We start from the raw sequence: 17,952 nt of genomic DNA, 5'->3' as shown, positions 1-17,952 counted from the left end.
CTTTATATAGCACCATTGATTCCATGGTGCTGTACATGAGAAGAGGTTACATACAAATTACAGATATCACTTAAAGTAAGCAAACTAACAATGACAGACTGATACAGAGGGGCGAGGGCCCTGCTCTTGCGGGCACATTCTACAGGATGGTGGGGAAGGATACAATAGGTTGAGGGTTCCAAGAGCTCCACTGTTGGTGAGGCGGTAACTTCGGTAGTGGTGAAGAGGCAGCGGGGTTAGTGCAGGCTGTAGGCTTTCCTGAAGAGCTGGGTTTTCAGGTTCCGTCTGAAGGATCCGAATCTGAATGATAGTCGGACATGTTGGGGCAAAGAATTCCAGAAGATGGGGGATATTCGGGAGAAGTCTTGGAGGCGGTTGGATGAGGAGCAAATAAGTGTGGAGGAGAGAAGGAGGTCTTGGAAGGACTGGAGATTACGTGAGGGAAGATATCTGGAGATTAGTTCAGAGATATATGGAGGAGACAGGTTATGGATGGCTTTGTAGGTTAGTATTAGTAATTTGAACTGGATACGCTGAGGGATTTGCAGAGATGGGAAGGGGAGGATTAGCGAGGAGAGAGATAAATTAGTTGGGCAGCAGAGTTAAGGATGGACTGGAGAGGTGCAAGGGTGTTAGCAGGGAGGCCACAGAAAAGGATGTTGCAGTAGTCAAGGCAGGAGATGATGAGGGTATGCACAAGTATTTTAGTAGATTGACCGTTGAGGAAAGGGGCGGATTCCGGAGATATTTTTGAGCTGGAGGCGACAGGAGATAGAAAGAGCTTTGATCTGCTGTTTGAAGGACAGGGCAGAGTCAAGGGTTACTCCGAGGCAGCGGACTTCCGGTACGGGGGAAAGCGTGATGTCGTTAATTGTGATAGATAGGTCAGGTACGGAAGATATATGAGATGGAGGAAAGATTATGAGTTCAGGTTTGTGCACATTGAGATTGAGGAAGCGAGAGAAGAAGGATATGGCTGATAGACAGCAGAGAGGTGACGTCTGGGCCAGAAAGGTAGATCTGAGTGTCATCAGCATAAAGGTGGTACTGGAATCCATGAGACTTTGAGTTGTACCAGGCCAAGTGTATAGATTGAGAAGAGTAGGGGTCCTAGAACAGAGCCTTGGGGGACTCCAACAGAGAGAGGGTGGGATGAGGAGGTAGTGTGGGAGTGGGAGACGCTGAATGTGGGGTTGGAAAGGTATGAGGAGATCCAGGATAGGGTGAGGTCTTTGATGCCAAAGGAGAAGAGGATCTGTAGTAGGAAGCAGTGGTCAACTGTGTCGAAAGCAGAGGAGAGGTCGAGAAGGAGTACAGAGTATTGTCCGTTAGCTTTGGCTGTAAGTGAGTCGTTAGTAATTTTGGTCAGGGCTGTCTCAGTTGAGTGATGGGCGGAAACCAGATTGTAGATTGTCAAAGAGCAAGTTAGATGAGAGGTGGAAGGAAAGTTCAGCGTAGACGTGGTGCTCCAGGAGCTTGCAAGCGAATAGGAGTAGCGATATTGGGCGAAAGCTGGACATAGCAGTTGGATCGAGGGTTGGCTTTTTAAGGATAGGCATCATTGTGGCATGTTTGAAAGCAGAAGGGAAGGTGCCAGAAGTTAGTGATAGGTTGAAGAGGTGGGTTAGGGATGGGATAAGAGTGGTGGGGAGGAGGTGGGATGGGATAGGGTTGAGCGCGCAGGTGGTGAGGTGCGATTTGGAGAGGAGATAATTAAGCCCCCTTCAGTGATGTTGGATAGGGAGGTTATGGGGTTTGGTCATTGGTCTGATATACAAAGGGGTTGTGGTGGTTGAACAATGAAGATTTGCCTTGTTTGGTCAATCATATTTTAAAAAGTGTGTGGCAAAGTCCTCAGCAGAGATGAGGAAGGTTGGAGGGGGCAGTTGGGGGGCGAAGGAGGGAGTTAAAGGTTTTGAATAACTGGGGTTGTAGGATAGGGAAGATACGAGGGTTGTGAAGTAGGCCTGTTTAGCAGGTGAGAGCAGATTTAAAAGCGAGTGTTGCCTGTTTGAATGCAGTGAAGTCATCTTGCAAATGTGTTTTCTTCCAATGCCTCTCTACAACCCTGGACACTTGCCTGAGCTTTTTTGTGGTGTTATTGTGCCAGGGTTGTCTATTGATACGTCGCACTTTCCAAGAACGAGAGGAGCAACTGTGTCAATAGCTGATGCGAGAGTGGCATTGTAGAAAGCAGTGGCACTGTCTTTGTCATGGAGTGAGGATATGGATTCCAGTGGTAGGATAGAGTCAGAGAGTGTGTGGGTGTCTAGGTGTGCAAGGTTTCTGCGGGGGTGCGCATGTTGCTGGATATGGGTGACTGGTGAGGTGGACAGGGAGGCTTCCTATTCATGGGATCAAACCTAAATACGACTTCTAATTTTCTCTAAACATTAATATGAAGCCAGATCTGATACTTTTATTTTTCCTTTTTCATATTTCCAACAACTGAGACAAAGTATGAATGTTACACAAACTTCAAAATACAACTCTGGTGGGACTTGAACCCACAACCTTTGAATCATATCAGTTCCCTAGAAGTCCAATGCGCTATCCATTGCGCCACAGAGCCACAAGTCTTTTTCTTGAAGTAGGTGTTTTGTCAAATCTAGACACTCAACATTTTCCTGATGACTGGTAACAGAAAGATTTCTTTGCTCTTTGCAATTTTACTTTTGTTTTCTTATTTGTAAAGTTAAAACTGATCAGAAAGAAAAAGCATATAATGTAAAAGAGAAAGATCTATTTAATAATAAAACTCATTACATGCACTTTTTTAGTTTTATATGCCAGGAGTTAATTTTAAATTACTAACAGAGTTCCCTGTTGGTAAAGTGTGGGACAGTAATGTATGCAAGACTACAAAGGGGGTTCCTTTGGTTGGTTTCTAACTCTCAAGCTTTGATCTTTTTTACTTTCTACAGCTTCAATGCAGTAGCCACTGACCCTCAGGAACTTAAGCCGAGAAAATGGCTTGGAACATCAGTTTCGTTGTACGCTAATGGGACACTGGTTTGGGTAGGATATTAGATTGTTTGGTCAATCTTATTTTTAAAGTGTGTGGCAAAGTCCTCAGCAGAGATGAGAAAGGTTGGAGGGGGCAGTTGGGGGGCGGAGGAGGGAGTTAAAGGTTTTGAATAACTGGGGTTGTAGGATAGGGAAGATACGAGGGTTGTGAAGTAGGCCTGTTTAGCAGGTGAGAGCAGATTTAAAAGCGAGTGTTGCCTGTTTGAATGCAGTGAAGTCATCTTGCAAATGTGTTTTCTTCCAATGCCTCTCTACAACCCTGGACACTTGCCTGAGCTTTTTTGTGGTGTTATTGTGCCAGGGTTGTCTATTGATACGTCGCACTTTCCAAGAACGAGAGGAGCAACTGTGTCAATAGCTGATGCGAGAGTGGCATTGTAGAAAGCAGTGGCACTGTCTTTGTCATGGAGTGAGGATATGGATTCCAGTGGTAGGATAGAGTCAGAGAGTGTGTGGGTGTCTAGGTGTGCAAGGTTTCTGCGGGGGTGCGCATGTTGCTGGATATGGGTGACTGGTGAGGTGGACAGGGAGGCTTCCTATTCATGGGATCAAACCTAAATACGACTTCTAATTTTCTCTAAACATTAATATGAAGCCAGATCTGATACTTTTATTTTTCCTTTTTCATATTTCCAACAACTGAGACAAAGTATGAATGTCACACAAACTTCAAAATACAACTCTGGTGGGACTTGAACCCACAACCTTTAAACCATATCAGTTCCCTAGAAGTCCAATGCGCTATCCATTGCGCCACAGAGCCACAAGTCTTTTGCTTGAAGTAGGCGTTTTGTCAAATCTAGACACTCAACATTTTCCTGATGACTGGTAACAGAAAGATTTCTTTTCTCTTTGCAATTTTACTTTTGTTTTCTTATTTGTAAAGTTAAAACTGATCAGAAAGAAAAAGCATATAATGTAAAAGAGAAAGATCTATTTCATAATGAAACTCATTACATGCACTTTTTTAGTTTTATATGCCAGGAGTTAATTTTAAATTACTAACAGAGTTCCCTGTTGGTAAAGTGTGGGACAGTAATGTATGCAAGACTACAAAGGGGGTTCCTTTGGTTGGTTTCTAACTCTCAAGCTTTGATCTTTTTTACTTTCTACAGCTTCAATGCAGTAGCCACTGACCCTCAGGAACTTAAGCCGAGAAAAATGGCTTGGAACATCAGTTTCGTTGTACGCTAATGGGACACTGGTTTGGGTAGGATATTAGATTGTTTGGTCAATCTTATTTTTAAAGTGTGTGGCAAAGTCCTCAGCAGAGATGAGGAAGGTTGGAGGGGGCAGTTGGGGGGCGGAGGAGGGAGTTAAAGGTTTTGAATAACTGGGGTTGTAGGATAGGGAAGATACGAGGGTTGTGAAGTAGGCCTGTTTAGCAGGTGAGAGCAGATTTAAAAGCGAGTGTTGCCTGTTTGAATGCAGTGAAGTCATCTTGCAAATGTGTTTTCTTCCAATGCCTCTCTACAACCCTGGACACTTGCCTGAGCTTTTTTGTGGTGTTATTGTGCCAGGGTTGTCTATTGATACGTCGCACTTTCCAAGAACGAGAGGAGCAACTGTGTCAATAGCTGATGCGAGAGTGGCATTGTAGAAAGCAGTGGCACTGTCTTTGTCATGGAGTGAGGATATGGATTCCAGTGGTAGGATAGAGTCAGAGAGTGTGTGGGTGTCTAGGTGTGCAAGGTTTCTGCGGGGGTGCGCATGTTGCTGGATATGGGTGACTGGTGAGGTGGACAGGGAGGCTTCCTATTCATGGGATCAAACCTAAATACGACTTCTAATTTTCTCTAAACATTAATATGAAGCCAGATCTGATACTTTTATTTTTCCTTTTTCATATTTCCAACAACTGAGACAAAGTATGAATGTCACACAAACTTCAAAATACAACTCTGGTGGGACTTGAACCCACAACCTTTGAATCATATCAGTTCCCTAGAAGTCCAATGCGCTATCCATTGCGCCACAGAGCCACAAGTCTTTTGCTTGAAGTAGGTGTTTTGTCAAATCTAGACACTCAACATTTTCCTGATGACTGGTAACAGAAAGATTTCTTTTCTCTTTGCAATTTTACTTTTGTTTTCTTATTTGTAAAGTTAAAACTAATCAGAAAGAAAAAGCATATAATGTAAAAGAGAAAGATCTATTTCATAATAAAACTCATTACATGCACTTTTTTAGTTTTAGATGCCAGGAGTTAATTTTAAATTACTAACAGAGTTCCCTGTTGGTAAAGTGTGGGACAGTAATGTATGCAAGACTACAAAGGGGGTTCCTTTGGTTGGTTTCTAATTCTCAAGCTTTGATCTTTTTTACTTTCTACAGCTTCAATGCAGTAGCCACTGACCCTCAGGAAATTAAGCCGAGAAAAATGGCTTGGAACATCAGTTTCATTGTACGCTAATGTTACACTGGTTTAGGAAGGATATTAGTCAAAATAAAGGAAATAACTTTAGCCATATGATAAGACTATCAGAGAATATTTGTTTTAGTCCAAATTAATGCTGGTAAATTTTCTGGAGTGTTCCTGTAGATATCCTGATTTTAACAGTCAGCTATGCTTTTCTTTAGAAGTTTTTCATTTCCTCATTTTTTCCTTTTACAGTTTTTCTAAAAATATCTAGGACTGTACATTAATGGCCAAAAGTTTTCAGACTGATACAAAATTTGGCTTTCACAAAGTTTACTGCTTCAGATTTTATAGTGGTAATTTGTGTTAAGTCTAGATTATTATGAAAAGAGATCAGATGATTTGTCCAAAATTATAAACTAATTTCTTACCATAAAAATAAACTTAATCACAAAAAACTAATTTCCGCTGAATTTCAGCTCTCCAAAAATTACCTACTTACATGAATTCAGTGATCTCGTTAGCGAAGCAGAAAGTGTTTATGAGGACAAGGCAGCTGATATCACTCTGTTCTCATCTTTAAACTTGTTTTGCCACTTTTTAGCCAAAGAATGTCCACGTTTTGCATAATGACCTAAAATTCATAACAAAAAAACATATCATCAATCTATGGATGGACTGGAGTATGCTTGTGCCAAATTTGCATTTTGTTAAGTTATAGTTGAAAAATAAGCCAAAAATATCTAGAAACCCCAAATCCAGACAGTAGAAATCGTAAAGAAATATCTTATAAACACATAAAAAATCAACTTTTAAAAAGGTTCAAATTAAAAAAAGAACTTGGGACTACTGAAAACAGGACATAGAACACCAAACACTAGACCAAAAATATGCAATAATGAATTGTGCCCTATCTGCTATCCTTTGGGTCAATGAGCCTTCAGTATCTGCTCTTTCTACATTCTTTGACAAGTTCAAACCTAAATACGACTTCTAATTTTCTCTAAACATTAATATGAAGCCCAGATCTGATACCTTAACTTTTCCTTTTTCATATTTCCAACAACAACTGTGACAAAGTATAAATGTCACACAAACTTCAACATACGACTCTGGTGGGACTCGAACCCACAACCTTTAGAATCACATCAGTTCCCTAGAAGTCCAATGCGCTATCCATTGCGCCACAGAGCCACAAGTCTTTTACTTGAAGTAGGTGTTTTGTCACATCTAGACACTCAACATTTTCTTGATGACTGGTAACAGAAAGATTTCTTTTCTTTTTGCAATTTTACTTTTGTTTTCCTATTTGTAAAGTTAAAACTGATCAGAAAGAAAAAGCATATAATGTAAAAGAGAAAGATCTATTTCATAATAAAACTCATTACATGCACTTTTTTAGTCTTATATGCCAGGAGTTAATTTTAAATTACTAACAGAGTTCCCTGTTGGTAAAGTGTAGGACAGTAATGTATGCAAGACTACAAAAGGGGTTCCTTTGGTTGGTTTCTAACTCTCAAGCTTTGATCTTTTTTACTTTCTACATCTTCAATGCAGTAGCCACTGAGCCTCAGAAACTTAATCCGAGAAAAATGGCTTGGAACATCAGTTTCGTTGCACGCTAATGGGACACTGGTTTGGGAAGGATATTAGTCAAAACAAAGGAAATAATTTTAGCCATATGATAAGACTATCAAAGAACATTTGTTTTAGTCCAAATTAATGCTGGTAAATTTTCTGGAGTGCTCCTGTAGATATCCTGACTTTAGCAGTCAGCTATGCTTTTCTTTAGAAGTTTTTCCTTTCCTCATTTTTTCCTTTTACAGTTTTTCTAAAAATATCTAGGACTGTACATTAATGGCCAAAAGTTTTCAGACTGATACAAAATTTGGCTTTCACAAAGTTTACTGCTTCAGATTTTATAGTGGTAATTTGTGTTAACTCTAGATTATTATGAAAAGAGATCAGATGATTTGTCCAAAATTGTAAACTAATTTCTTACCATAAAAATAAACTTAATCACAAAAAAATAATTTCCGCTGAATTTCAGCTCTCCAAAAATTACCTACTTACATGAATTCAGTGATCTCGTTAGCGAAGCAGAAAGTGTTTATGAGGACAAGGCAGCTGATATCACTCTGCTCTCATCTTTAAACTTGTTTTGCCACTTTTTAGCCAAAGAATGTCCACGTTTTGCATAATGACCTAAAATTCATAACAAAAAAACATCATCAATCTATGGATGGACTGGAGTATGCTTGTGCCAAATTTGCATTTTGTTAAGTTATAGTTGAAAAATAAGCCAAAAATATCTAGAAACCCCAAATCCAGACAGTAGAGATCATAAAGAAATATCTTATAAACACATACAAAAACAACTTTTAAAAAGGTTCAAATTAAAAAAAGAACTTGGGACTACTGAAAACAGGACATAGAACACCAAACACTAGACCAAAAATATGCAATAATGAGTTGTGCCCTATCTGCTATCCTTTGGGTCAATGAGCCTTCAGTATCTGCTCTTTCTACATTCTTTGACAAGTTCAAACCTAAATACGACTTCTAATTTTCTCTAAACATTAATACTTTTTTTTTCCTTTTTCATATTTCCAACAACAACTGAGACAAAGTATAAATGTCACACAAACTTCAAAATACGACTCTGGTGGGACTCGAACCCACAACCTTTGAATCACATCAGTTCCCTAGAAGTCCAATGCGCTATCCATTGCGCCACAGAGCCCAAGTCTTTTACTTGAAGTAGGTGTTTTGTCAAATCTAGACAATCAACATTTTCCTGATGACTGGTAACAGAAAGATTTCTTTTCTCTTTGCAATTTTACTTTTGTTTTCCTATTTGTAAAGTTAAAACTGATCAGAAAGAAAAAGCATATAATGTAAAAGAGAAAGATCTATTTCATAATAAAACTCATTACATGCACTTTTTTAGTCTTATATGCCAGGAGTTAATTTTAAATTATTAACAGAGTTCCCTGTTGGTAAAGTGTGGGACAGTAATGTATGCAAGACTACAAAAGGGGTTCCTTTGGTTGGTTTCTAACTCTCAAGCTTTGATCTTTTTTACTTTCTACATCTTCAATGCAGTAGCCACTGAGCCTCAGAAACTTAATCCGAGAAAAATGGCTTGGAACATCAGTTTCGTTGCACGCTAATGGGACACTGGTTTGGGAAGGATATTAGTCAAAACAAAGGAAATCATTTTAGCTATATGATAACATAGTAACATAGTAACATAGTTAGTAAGGCCGAAAAAAGACATTTGTCCATCCAGTTCAGCCTATATTCCATTATAATAAATACCCAGATCTACGTCCTTCTACAGAACCTAATAATTGTATGATACAATATTGTTCTGCTCCAGGAAGACATCCAGGCCTCTCTTGAACCCCTCGACTGAGTTCACCATCACCACCTCCTCAGGCAAGCAATTCCAGATTCTCACTGCCCTAACAGTAAAGAATCCTCTTCTATGTTGGTGGAAAAACCTTCTCTCCTCCAGACGCAAAGAATGCCCCCTTGTGCCCGTCACCTTCCTTGGTATAAACAGATCCTCAGCGAGATATTTGTATTGTCCCCTTATATACTTATACATGGTTATTAGATCGCCCCTCAGTCGTCTTTTTTCTAGACTAAATAATCCTAATTTCGCTAATCTATCTGGGTATTGTAGTTCTCCCATCCCCTTTATTAATTTTGTTGCCCTCCTTTGTACTCTCTCTAGTTCCATTATATCCTTCCTGAGCACCGGTGCCCAAAACTGGACACAGTACTCCAGATAAGACTATCAGAGAACATTTGTTTTAGTCCAAATTAATGCTGGTAAATTTTCTGGAGTGCTCCTGTAGATATCCTGACTTTAGCAGTCAGCTATGCTTTTCTTTAGAAGTTTTTCCTTTCCTCATTTTTTCCTTTTACAGTTTTTCTAAAAATATCTAGGACTGTACATTAATGGCCAAAAGTTTTCAGACTGATACAAAATTTGGCTTTCACAAAGTTTACTGCTTCAGATTTTATAGTGGTAATTTGTGTTAACTCTAGATTATTATGAAAAGAGATCAGATGATTTGTCCAAAATTATAAACTAATTTCTTACCATAAAAATAAACTTAATCACAAAAAACTAATTTCCGCTGAATTTCAGCTCTCCAAAAATTACCTACTTACATGAATTCAGTGATCTCGTTAGCGAAGCAGAAAGTGTTTATGAGGACAAGGCAGCTGATATCACTCTGTTCTCATCTTTAAACTTGTTTTGCCACTTTTTAGCCAAAGAATGTCCACGTTTTGCATAATGACCTAAAATTCATAACAAAAAAACATATCATCAATCTATGGATGGACTGGAGTATGCTTGTGCCAAATTTGCATTTTGTTAAGTTATAGTTGAAAAATAAGCCAAAAATATCTAGAAACCCCAAATCCAGACAGTAGAGATCGTAAAGAAATATCTTATAAACACATACAAAATCAACTTTTAAAAAGGTTCAAATTAAAAAAAGAACTTGGGACTACTGAAAACAGGACATAGAACACCAAACACTAGACCAAAAATATGCAATAATGAATTGTGCCCTATCTGCTATCCTTTGGGTCGATGAGCCTTCAGTATCTGCTCTTTCTACGTTCTTTGACAAGTTCAAACCTAAATACGACTTCTAATTTTCTCTAAACATTAATATGAAGCCCAGATCTGATACCTTAACTTTTCCTTTTTCATATTTCCAACAACAACTGAGACAAAGTATAAATGTCACACAAACTTCAAAATACGACTCTGGTGGGACTCGAACCCACAACCTTTGAATCACATCAGTTCCCTAGAAGTCCAATGCGCTATCCATTGCGCCACAGAGCCCAAGTCTTTTACTTGAAGTAGGTGTTTTGTCAAATCTAGACAATCAACATTTTCCTGATGACTGGTAACAGAAAGATTTCTTTTCTCTTTGCAATTTTACTTTTGTTTTCCTATTTGTAAAGTTAAAACTGATCAGAAAGAAAAAGCATATAATGTAAAAGAGAAAGATCTATTTAATAATAAAACTCATTACATGCACTTTTTTAGTCTTATATGCCAGGAGTTAATTTTAAATTATTAACAGAGTTCCCTGTTGGTAAAGTGTGGGACAGTAATGTATGCAAGACTACAAAAGGGGTTCCTTTGGTTGGTTTCTAACTCTCAAGCTTTGATCTTTTTTACTTTCTACATCTTCAATGCAGTAGCCACTGAGCCTCAGAAACTTAATCCGAGAAAAATGGCTTGGAACATCAGTTTCGTTGCACGCTAATGGGACACTGGTTTGGGAAGGATATTAGTCAAAACAAAGGAAATAATTTTAGCTATATGATAAGACTATCAGAGAACATTTGTTTTAGTCCAAATTAATGCTGGTAAATTTTCTGGAGTGCTCCTGTAGATATCCTGACTTTAGCAGTCAGCTATGCTTTTCTTTAGAAGTTTTTCCTTTCCTCATTTTTTCCTTTTACAGTTTTTCTAAAAATATCTAGGACTGTACATTAATGGCCAAAAGTTTTCAGACTGATACAAAATTTGGCTTTCACAAAGTTTACTGCTTCAGATTTTATAGTGGTAATTTGTGTTAACTCTAGATTATTATGAAAAGAGATCAGATGATTTGTCCAAAATTATAAACTAATTTCTTACCATAAAAATAAACTTAATCACAAAAAACTAATTTCCGCTGAAATTCAGCTCTCCAAAAATTACCTACTTACATGAATTCAGTGATCTCGTTAGCGAAGCAGAAAGTGTTTATGAGGACAAGGCAGCTGATATCACTCTGTTCTCATCTTTAAACTTGTTTTGCCACTTTTTAGCCAAAGAATGTCCACGTTTTGCATAATGACCTAAAATTCATAACAAAAAAACATATCATCAATCTATGGATGGACTGGAGTATGATTGTGCCAAATTTGCATTTTGTTAAGTTATAGTTGAAAAATAAGCCAAAAATATCTAGAAACCCCAAATCCAGACAGTAGAAATCGTAAAGAAATATCTTATAAACACATAAAAAATCAACTTTTAAAAAGGTTCAAATTAAAAAAAGAACTTGGGACTACTGAAAACAGGACATAGAACACCAAACACTAGACCAAAAATATGCAATAATGAATTGTGCCCTATCTGCTATCCTTTGGGTCAATGAGCCTTCAGTATCTGCTCTTTCTACGTTCTTTGACAAGTTCAAACCTAAATACGACTTCTAATTTTCTCTAAACATTAATATGAAGCCCAGATCTGATACCTTAACTTTTCCTTTTTCATATTTCCAACAACAACTGAGACAAAGTATAAATGTCACACAAACTTCAAAATACGACTCTGGTGGGACTCGAACCCACAACCTTTGAATCACATCAGTTCCCTAGAAGTCCAATGCGCTATCCATTGCGCCACAGAGCCACAAGTCTTTTACTTGAAGTAGGTGTTTTGTCAAATCTAGACTTTCAACACTTTCCTGATGACTGGTAACAGAAATATTTCTTTTCTTTTTGCAATTTTACTCTTGTTTTCCTATTTGTAAAGTTAAAACTGATCAGAAAGAAAAAGCATATAATGTAAAAGAGAAAGATCTATTTCATAATAAAACTCATTACATGCACTTTTTTAGTCTTATATGCCAGGAGTTAATTTTAAATTACTAACAGAGTTCCCTGTTGGTAAAGTGTGGGACAATAATGTATGCAAGACTACAAAAGGGGTTCCTTTGGTTGGTTTCTAACTCTCAAGCTTTGATCTTTTTTACTTTCTACATCTTCAATGCAGTAGCCACTGAGCCTCAGAAACTTAATCCGAGAAAAATGGCTTGGAACGTCAGTTTCGTTGCACGCTAATGGGACACTGGTTTGGGAAGGATATTAGTCAAAACAAAGGAAATAATTTTAGCCATATGATAAGACTATCAGAGAACATTTGTTTTAGTCCAAATTAATGCTGGTAAATTTTCTGGAGTGCTCCTGTAGATATCCTGACTTTAGCAGTCAGCTACGCTTTTCTTTAGAAGTTTTTCCTTTCCTCATTATTTCCTTTTACAGTTTTTCTAAAAATATCTAGGACTGTACATTAATGGCCAAAAGTTTTCAGACTGATACAAAATTTGGCTTTCACAAAGTTTACTGCTTCAGATTTTATAGTGGTAATTTGTGTTAAGTCTAGATTATTATGAAAAGAGATCAGATGATTTGTCCAAAATTATAAACTAATTTCTTACCATAAAAATAAACTTAATCACAAAAAACTAATTTCTGCTGAATTTCAGCTCTCCAAAAATTACCTACTTACATGAATTCAGTGATCTCGTTAGCGAAGCAGAAAGTGTTTATGAGGACAAGGCAGCTGATATCACTCTGTTCTCATCTTTAAACTTGTTTTGCCACTTTTTAGCCAAAGAATGTCCACGTTTTGCATAATGACCTAAAATTCATAACAAAAAAACATATCATCAATCTATGGATGGACTGGAGTATGATTGTGCCAAATTTGCATTTTGTTAAGTTATAGTTGAAAAATAAGCCAAAAATATCTAGAAACCCCAAATCCAGACAGTAGAGATCGTAAAGAAATATCTTATAAACACATAAAAAATCAACTTTTAAAAAGGTTCAAATTAAAAAAAGAACTTGGGACTACTGAAAACAGGACATAGAACACCAAACACTAGACCAAAAATATGCAATAATGAATTGTGCCCTATCTGCTATCCTTTGGGTCAATGAGCCTTCAGTATCTGCTCTTTCTACATTCTTTGACAAGTTCAAACCTAAATACGACTTCTAATTTTCTCTAAACATTAATACTTTTTTTTTCCTTTTTCATATTTCCAACAACAACTGAGACAAAGTATAAATGTCACACAAACTTCAAAATACGACTCTGGTGGGACTCGAACCCACAACCTTTGAATCACATCAGTTCCCTAGAAGTCCAATGCGCTATCCATTGCGCCACAGAGCCACAAGTCTTTTACTTGAAGTAGGTGTTTTGTCAAATCTAGACACTCAACATTTTCCTGATGACTGGTAACAGAAAGATTTCTTTTCTTTTTGCAATTTTACTTTTGTTTTCCTATTTGTAAAGTTAAAACTGATCAGAAAGAAAAAGCATATAATGTAAAAGAGAAAGATCTATTTAATAATAAAACTCATTACATGCACTTTTTTAGTCTTATATGCCAGGAGTTAATTTTAAATTACTAACAGAGTTCCCTGTTGGTAAAGTGTGGGACAGTAATGTATGCAAGACTACAAAAGGGGTTCCTTTGGTTGGTTTCTAACTCTCAAGCTTTGATCTTTTTTACTTTCTACATCTTCAATGCAGTAGCCACTGAGCCTCAGAAACTTAATCCGAGAAAAATGGCTTGGAACATCAGTTTCGTTGCACGCTAATGGGACACTGGTTTGGGAAGGATATTAGTCAAAACAAAGGAAATAATTTTAGCCATATGATAAGACTATCAGAGAACATTTGGTTTAGTCCAAATTAATGCTGGTAAATTTTCTGGAGTGCTCCTGTAGATATCCTGACTTTAGCAGTCAGCTATGCTTTTCTTTAGAAGTTTTTCCTTTCCTCATTTTTTCCTTTTACAGTTTTTCTAAAAATATCTAGGACTGTACATTAATGGCCAAAAGTTTTCAGACTGATACAAAATTTGGCTTTCACAAAGTTTACTGCTTCAGATTTTATAGTGGTAATTTGTGTTAACTCTAGATTATTATGAAAAGAGATCAGATGATTTGTCCAAAATTGTAAACTAATTTCTTACCATAAAAATAAACTTAATCACAAAAAACTAATTTCCGCTGAATTTCAGATCTCCAAAAATTACCTACTTACATGAATTCAGTGATCTCGTTAGCGAAGCAGAAAGTGTTTATGAGGACAAGGCAGCTGATATCACTCTGTTCTCATCTTTAAACTTGTTTTGCCACTTTTTAGCCAAAGAATGTCCACGTTTTGCATAATGACCTAAAATTCATAACAAAAAAACATATCATCAATCTATGGATGGACTGGAGTATGATTGTGCCAAATTTGCATTTTGTTAAGTTATAGTTGAAAAATAAGCCAAAAATATCTAGAAACCCCAAATCCAGACAGTAGAAATCGTAAAGAAATATCTTATAAACACATAAAAAATCAACTTTTAAAAAGGTTCAAATTAAAAAAAGAACTTGGGACTACTGAAAACAGGACATAGAACACCAAACACTAGACCAAAAATATGCAATAATGAATTGTGCCCTATCTGCTATCCTTTGGGTCAATGAGCCTTCAGTATCTGCTCTTTCTACATTCTTTGACAAGTTCAAACCTAAATACGACTTCTAATTTTCTCTAAACATTAATACTTTTTTTTTCCTTTTTCATATTTCCAACAACAACTGAGACAAAGTATAAATGTCACACAAACTTCAAAATACGACTCTGGTGGGACTCGAACCCACAACCTTTGAATCACATCAGTTCCCTAGAAGTCCAATGCGCTATCCATTGCGCCACAGAGCCCAAGTCTTTTACTTGAAGTAGGTGTTTTGTCAAATCTAGACAATCAACATTTTCCTGATGACTGGTAACAGAAAGATTTCTTTTCTCTTTGCAATTTTACTTTTGTTTTCCTATTTGTAAAGTTAAAACTGATCAGAAAGAAAAAGCATATAATGTAAAAGAGAAAGATCTATTTCATAATAAAACTCATTACATGCACTTTTTTAGTCTTATATGCCAGGAGTTAATTTTAAATTATTAACAGAGTTCCCTGTTGGTAAAGTGTGGGACAGTAATGTATGCAAGACTACAAAAGGGGTTCCTTTGGTTGGTTTCTAACTCTCAAGCTTTGATCTTTTTTACTTTCTACATCTTCAATGCAGTAGCCACTGAGCCTCAGAAACTTAATCCGAGAAAAATGGCTTGGAACATCAGTTTCGTTGCACGCTAATGGGACACTGGTTTGGGAAGGATATTAGTCAAAACAAAGGAAATCATTTTAGCTATATGATAACATAGTAACATAGTAACATAGTTAGTAAGGCCGAAAAAAGACATTTGTCCATCCAGTTCAGCCTATATTCCATTATAATAAATACCCAGATCTACGTCCTTCTACAGAACCTAATAATTGTATGATACAATATTGTTCTGCTCCAGGAAGACATCCAGGCCTCTCTTGAACCCCTCGACTGAGTTCACCATCACCACCTCCTCAGGCAAGCAATTCCAGATTCTCACTGCCCTAACAGTAAAGAATCCTCTTCTATGTTGGTGGAAAAACCTTCTCTCCTCCAGACGCAAAGAATGCCCCCTTGTGCCCGTCACCTTCCTTGGTATAAACAGATCCTCAGCGAGATATTTGTATTGTCCCCTTATATACTTATACATGGTTATTAGATCGCCCCTCAGTCGTCTTTTTTCTAGACTAAATAATCCTAATTTCGCTAATCTATCTGGGTATTGTAGTTCTCCCATCCCCTTTATTAATTTTGTTGCCCTCCTTTGTACTCTCTCTAGTTCCATTATATCCTTCCTGAGCACCGGTGCCCAAAACTGGACACAGTACTCCAGATAAGACTATCAGAGAACATTTGTTTTAGTCCAAATTAATGCTGGTAAATTTTCTGGAGTGCTCCTGTAGATATCCTGACTTTAGCAGTCAGCTATGCTTTTCTTTAGAAGTTTTTCCTTTCCTCATTTTTTCCTTTTACAGTTTTTCTAAAAATATCTAGGACTGTACATTAATGGCCAAAAGTTTTCAGACTGATACAAAATTTGGCTTTCACAAAGTTTACTGCTTCAGATTTTATAGTGGTAATTTGTGTTAACTCTAGATTATTATGAAAAGAGATCAGATGATTTGTCCAAAATTATAAACTAATTTCTTACCATAAAAATAAACTTAATCACAAAAAACTAATTTCCGCTGAATTTCAGCTCTCCAAAAATTACCTACTTACATGAATTCAGTGATCTCGTTAGCGAAGCAGAAAGTGTTTATGAGGACAAGGCAGCTGATATCACTCTGTTCTCATCTTTAAACTTGTTTTGCCACTTTTTAGCCAAAGAATGTCCACGTTTTGCATAATGACCTAAAATTCATAACAAAAAAACATATCATCAATCTATGGATGGACTGGAGTATGCTTGTGCCAAATTTGCATTTTGTTAAGTTATAGTTGAAAAATAAGCCAAAAATATCTAGAAACCCCAAATCCAGACAGTAGAGATCGTAAAGAAATATCTTATAAACACATACAAAATCAACTTTTAAAAAGGTTCAAATTAAAAAAAGAACTTGGGACTACTGAAAACAGGACATAGAACACCAAACACTAGACCAAAAATATGCAATAATGAATTGTGCCCTATCTGCTATCCTTTGGGTCGATGAGCCTTCAGTATCTGCTCTTTCTACGTTCTTTGACAAGTTCAAACCTAAATACGACTTCTAATTTTCTCTAAACATTAATATGAAGCCCAGATCTGATACCTTAACTTTTCCTTTTTCATATTTCCAACAACAACTGAGACAAAGTATAAATGTCACACAAACTTCAAAATACGACTCTGGTGGGACTCGAACCCACAACCTTTGAATCACATCAGTTCCCTAGAAGTCCAATGCGCTATCCATTGCGCCACAGAGCCCAAGTCTTTTACTTGAAGTAGGTGTTTTGTCAAATCTAGACAATCAACATTTTCCTGATGACTGGTAACAGAAAGATTTCTTTTCTCTTTGCAATTTTACTTTTGTTTTCCTATTTGTAAAGTTAAAACTGATCAGAAAGAAAAAGCATATAATGTAAAAGAGAAAGATCTATTTCATAATAAAACTCATTACATGCACTTTTTTAGTCTTATATGCCAGGAGTTAATTTTAAATTATTAACAGAGTTCCCTGTTGGTAAAGTGTGGGACAGTAATGTATGCAAGACTACAAAAGGGGTTCCTTTGGTTGGTTTCTAACTCTCAAGCTTTGATCTTTTTTACTTTCTACATCTTCAATGCAGTAGCCACTGAGCCTCAGAAACTTACCGTATATACTCGAGTATAAGCCGACCCGAGTATAAGCCGACCCCCCTAATTTTGCCACAAAAAACTGGGAAAACTTATTGACTCGAGTATAAGCCTAGGGTGGAAATGCAGCATTTACCGGTGAATTTCAAAAATAAAAATAGATCATTATTTCCCCATAGCTGTGCCATATAGTGCTCTGCACCGTTCATATTTCCCCATAGGTGTGAACCATATAGTGCTCTGCACCGTTCATTATGCCCCCTAGCTGTGCCATATACGGTGCTCTGCACCGTTCATTGTGCCCCATAGATGTGCCATATACGGTGCTCTGCACCGTTCACTGTGCCCCATAGCTGTGCCATATACGGTGCTCTGCACCGTTCACTGTGCCCCATAGCTGTGCCATATACGGTGCTCTGCACCGTTCACTGTGCCCTATAGCTGTGCTGTGCCATATACGGTGCTCTGCACCGTTCACTATGCCCCATAGCTGTGCTGTGCCATATACGGTGCTCTG

General features: G+C 37.2%; 9 non-coding genes across 9 annotated transcripts; all 9 read right to left on the bottom strand.

Annotated features, from left to right (window-relative positions):
• Positions 1 to 2,486: 2,486 nt before the first annotated feature.
• Positions 2,487 to 2,572, bottom strand: TRNAR-UCU (transfer RNA arginine (anticodon UCU)). Its single transcript is given in 2 exon segments — positions 2,487 to 2,522; positions 2,536 to 2,572. It is a non-coding gene; the product is annotated as a tRNA-Arg (tRNA).
• A 2,351-nt stretch (positions 2,573 to 4,923) lies between these two features.
• Positions 4,924 to 5,009, bottom strand: TRNAR-UCU (transfer RNA arginine (anticodon UCU)). Its single transcript is given in 2 exon segments — positions 4,924 to 4,959; positions 4,973 to 5,009. It is a non-coding gene; the product is annotated as a tRNA-Arg (tRNA).
• A 1,484-nt stretch (positions 5,010 to 6,493) lies between these two features.
• On the bottom strand, positions 6,494 to 6,580 carry TRNAR-UCU (transfer RNA arginine (anticodon UCU)). Its single transcript is given in 2 exon segments — positions 6,494 to 6,529; positions 6,544 to 6,580. It is a non-coding gene; the product is annotated as a tRNA-Arg (tRNA).
• A 1,463-nt stretch (positions 6,581 to 8,043) lies between these two features.
• TRNAR-UCU (transfer RNA arginine (anticodon UCU)) lies at positions 8,044 to 8,129 on the bottom strand. Its single transcript is given in 2 exon segments — positions 8,044 to 8,079; positions 8,093 to 8,129. It is a non-coding gene; the product is annotated as a tRNA-Arg (tRNA).
• Positions 8,130 to 10,176: 2,047 nt separating this feature from the next.
• TRNAR-UCU (transfer RNA arginine (anticodon UCU)) lies at positions 10,177 to 10,262 on the bottom strand. The gene is given in 2 exon segments: positions 10,177 to 10,212; positions 10,226 to 10,262. It is a non-coding gene; the product is annotated as a tRNA-Arg (tRNA).
• Positions 10,263 to 11,745: 1,483 nt separating this feature from the next.
• Positions 11,746 to 11,831, bottom strand: TRNAR-UCU (transfer RNA arginine (anticodon UCU)). Its single transcript is given in 2 exon segments — positions 11,746 to 11,781; positions 11,795 to 11,831. It is a non-coding gene; the product is annotated as a tRNA-Arg (tRNA).
• A 1,465-nt stretch (positions 11,832 to 13,296) lies between these two features.
• On the bottom strand, positions 13,297 to 13,382 carry TRNAR-UCU (transfer RNA arginine (anticodon UCU)). The gene is given in 2 exon segments: positions 13,297 to 13,332; positions 13,346 to 13,382. It is a non-coding gene; the product is annotated as a tRNA-Arg (tRNA).
• Positions 13,383 to 14,847: 1,465 nt separating this feature from the next.
• On the bottom strand, positions 14,848 to 14,933 carry TRNAR-UCU (transfer RNA arginine (anticodon UCU)). Its single transcript is given in 2 exon segments — positions 14,848 to 14,883; positions 14,897 to 14,933. It is a non-coding gene; the product is annotated as a tRNA-Arg (tRNA).
• Positions 14,934 to 16,980: 2,047 nt separating this feature from the next.
• Positions 16,981 to 17,066, bottom strand: TRNAR-UCU (transfer RNA arginine (anticodon UCU)). Its single transcript is given in 2 exon segments — positions 16,981 to 17,016; positions 17,030 to 17,066. It is a non-coding gene; the product is annotated as a tRNA-Arg (tRNA).
• Between the last annotated feature and the right edge of the window lie 886 nt (positions 17,067 to 17,952).

This window comes from Ranitomeya imitator, chromosome 1 (assembly GCF_032444005.1).
Source record: "Ranitomeya imitator isolate aRanImi1 chromosome 1, aRanImi1.pri, whole genome shotgun sequence".
Taxonomy (NCBI): Eukaryota; Metazoa; Chordata; class Amphibia; order Anura; family Dendrobatidae; genus Ranitomeya; species Ranitomeya imitator.
This window is presented reverse-complemented; position numbering and strand designations above follow the sequence as displayed.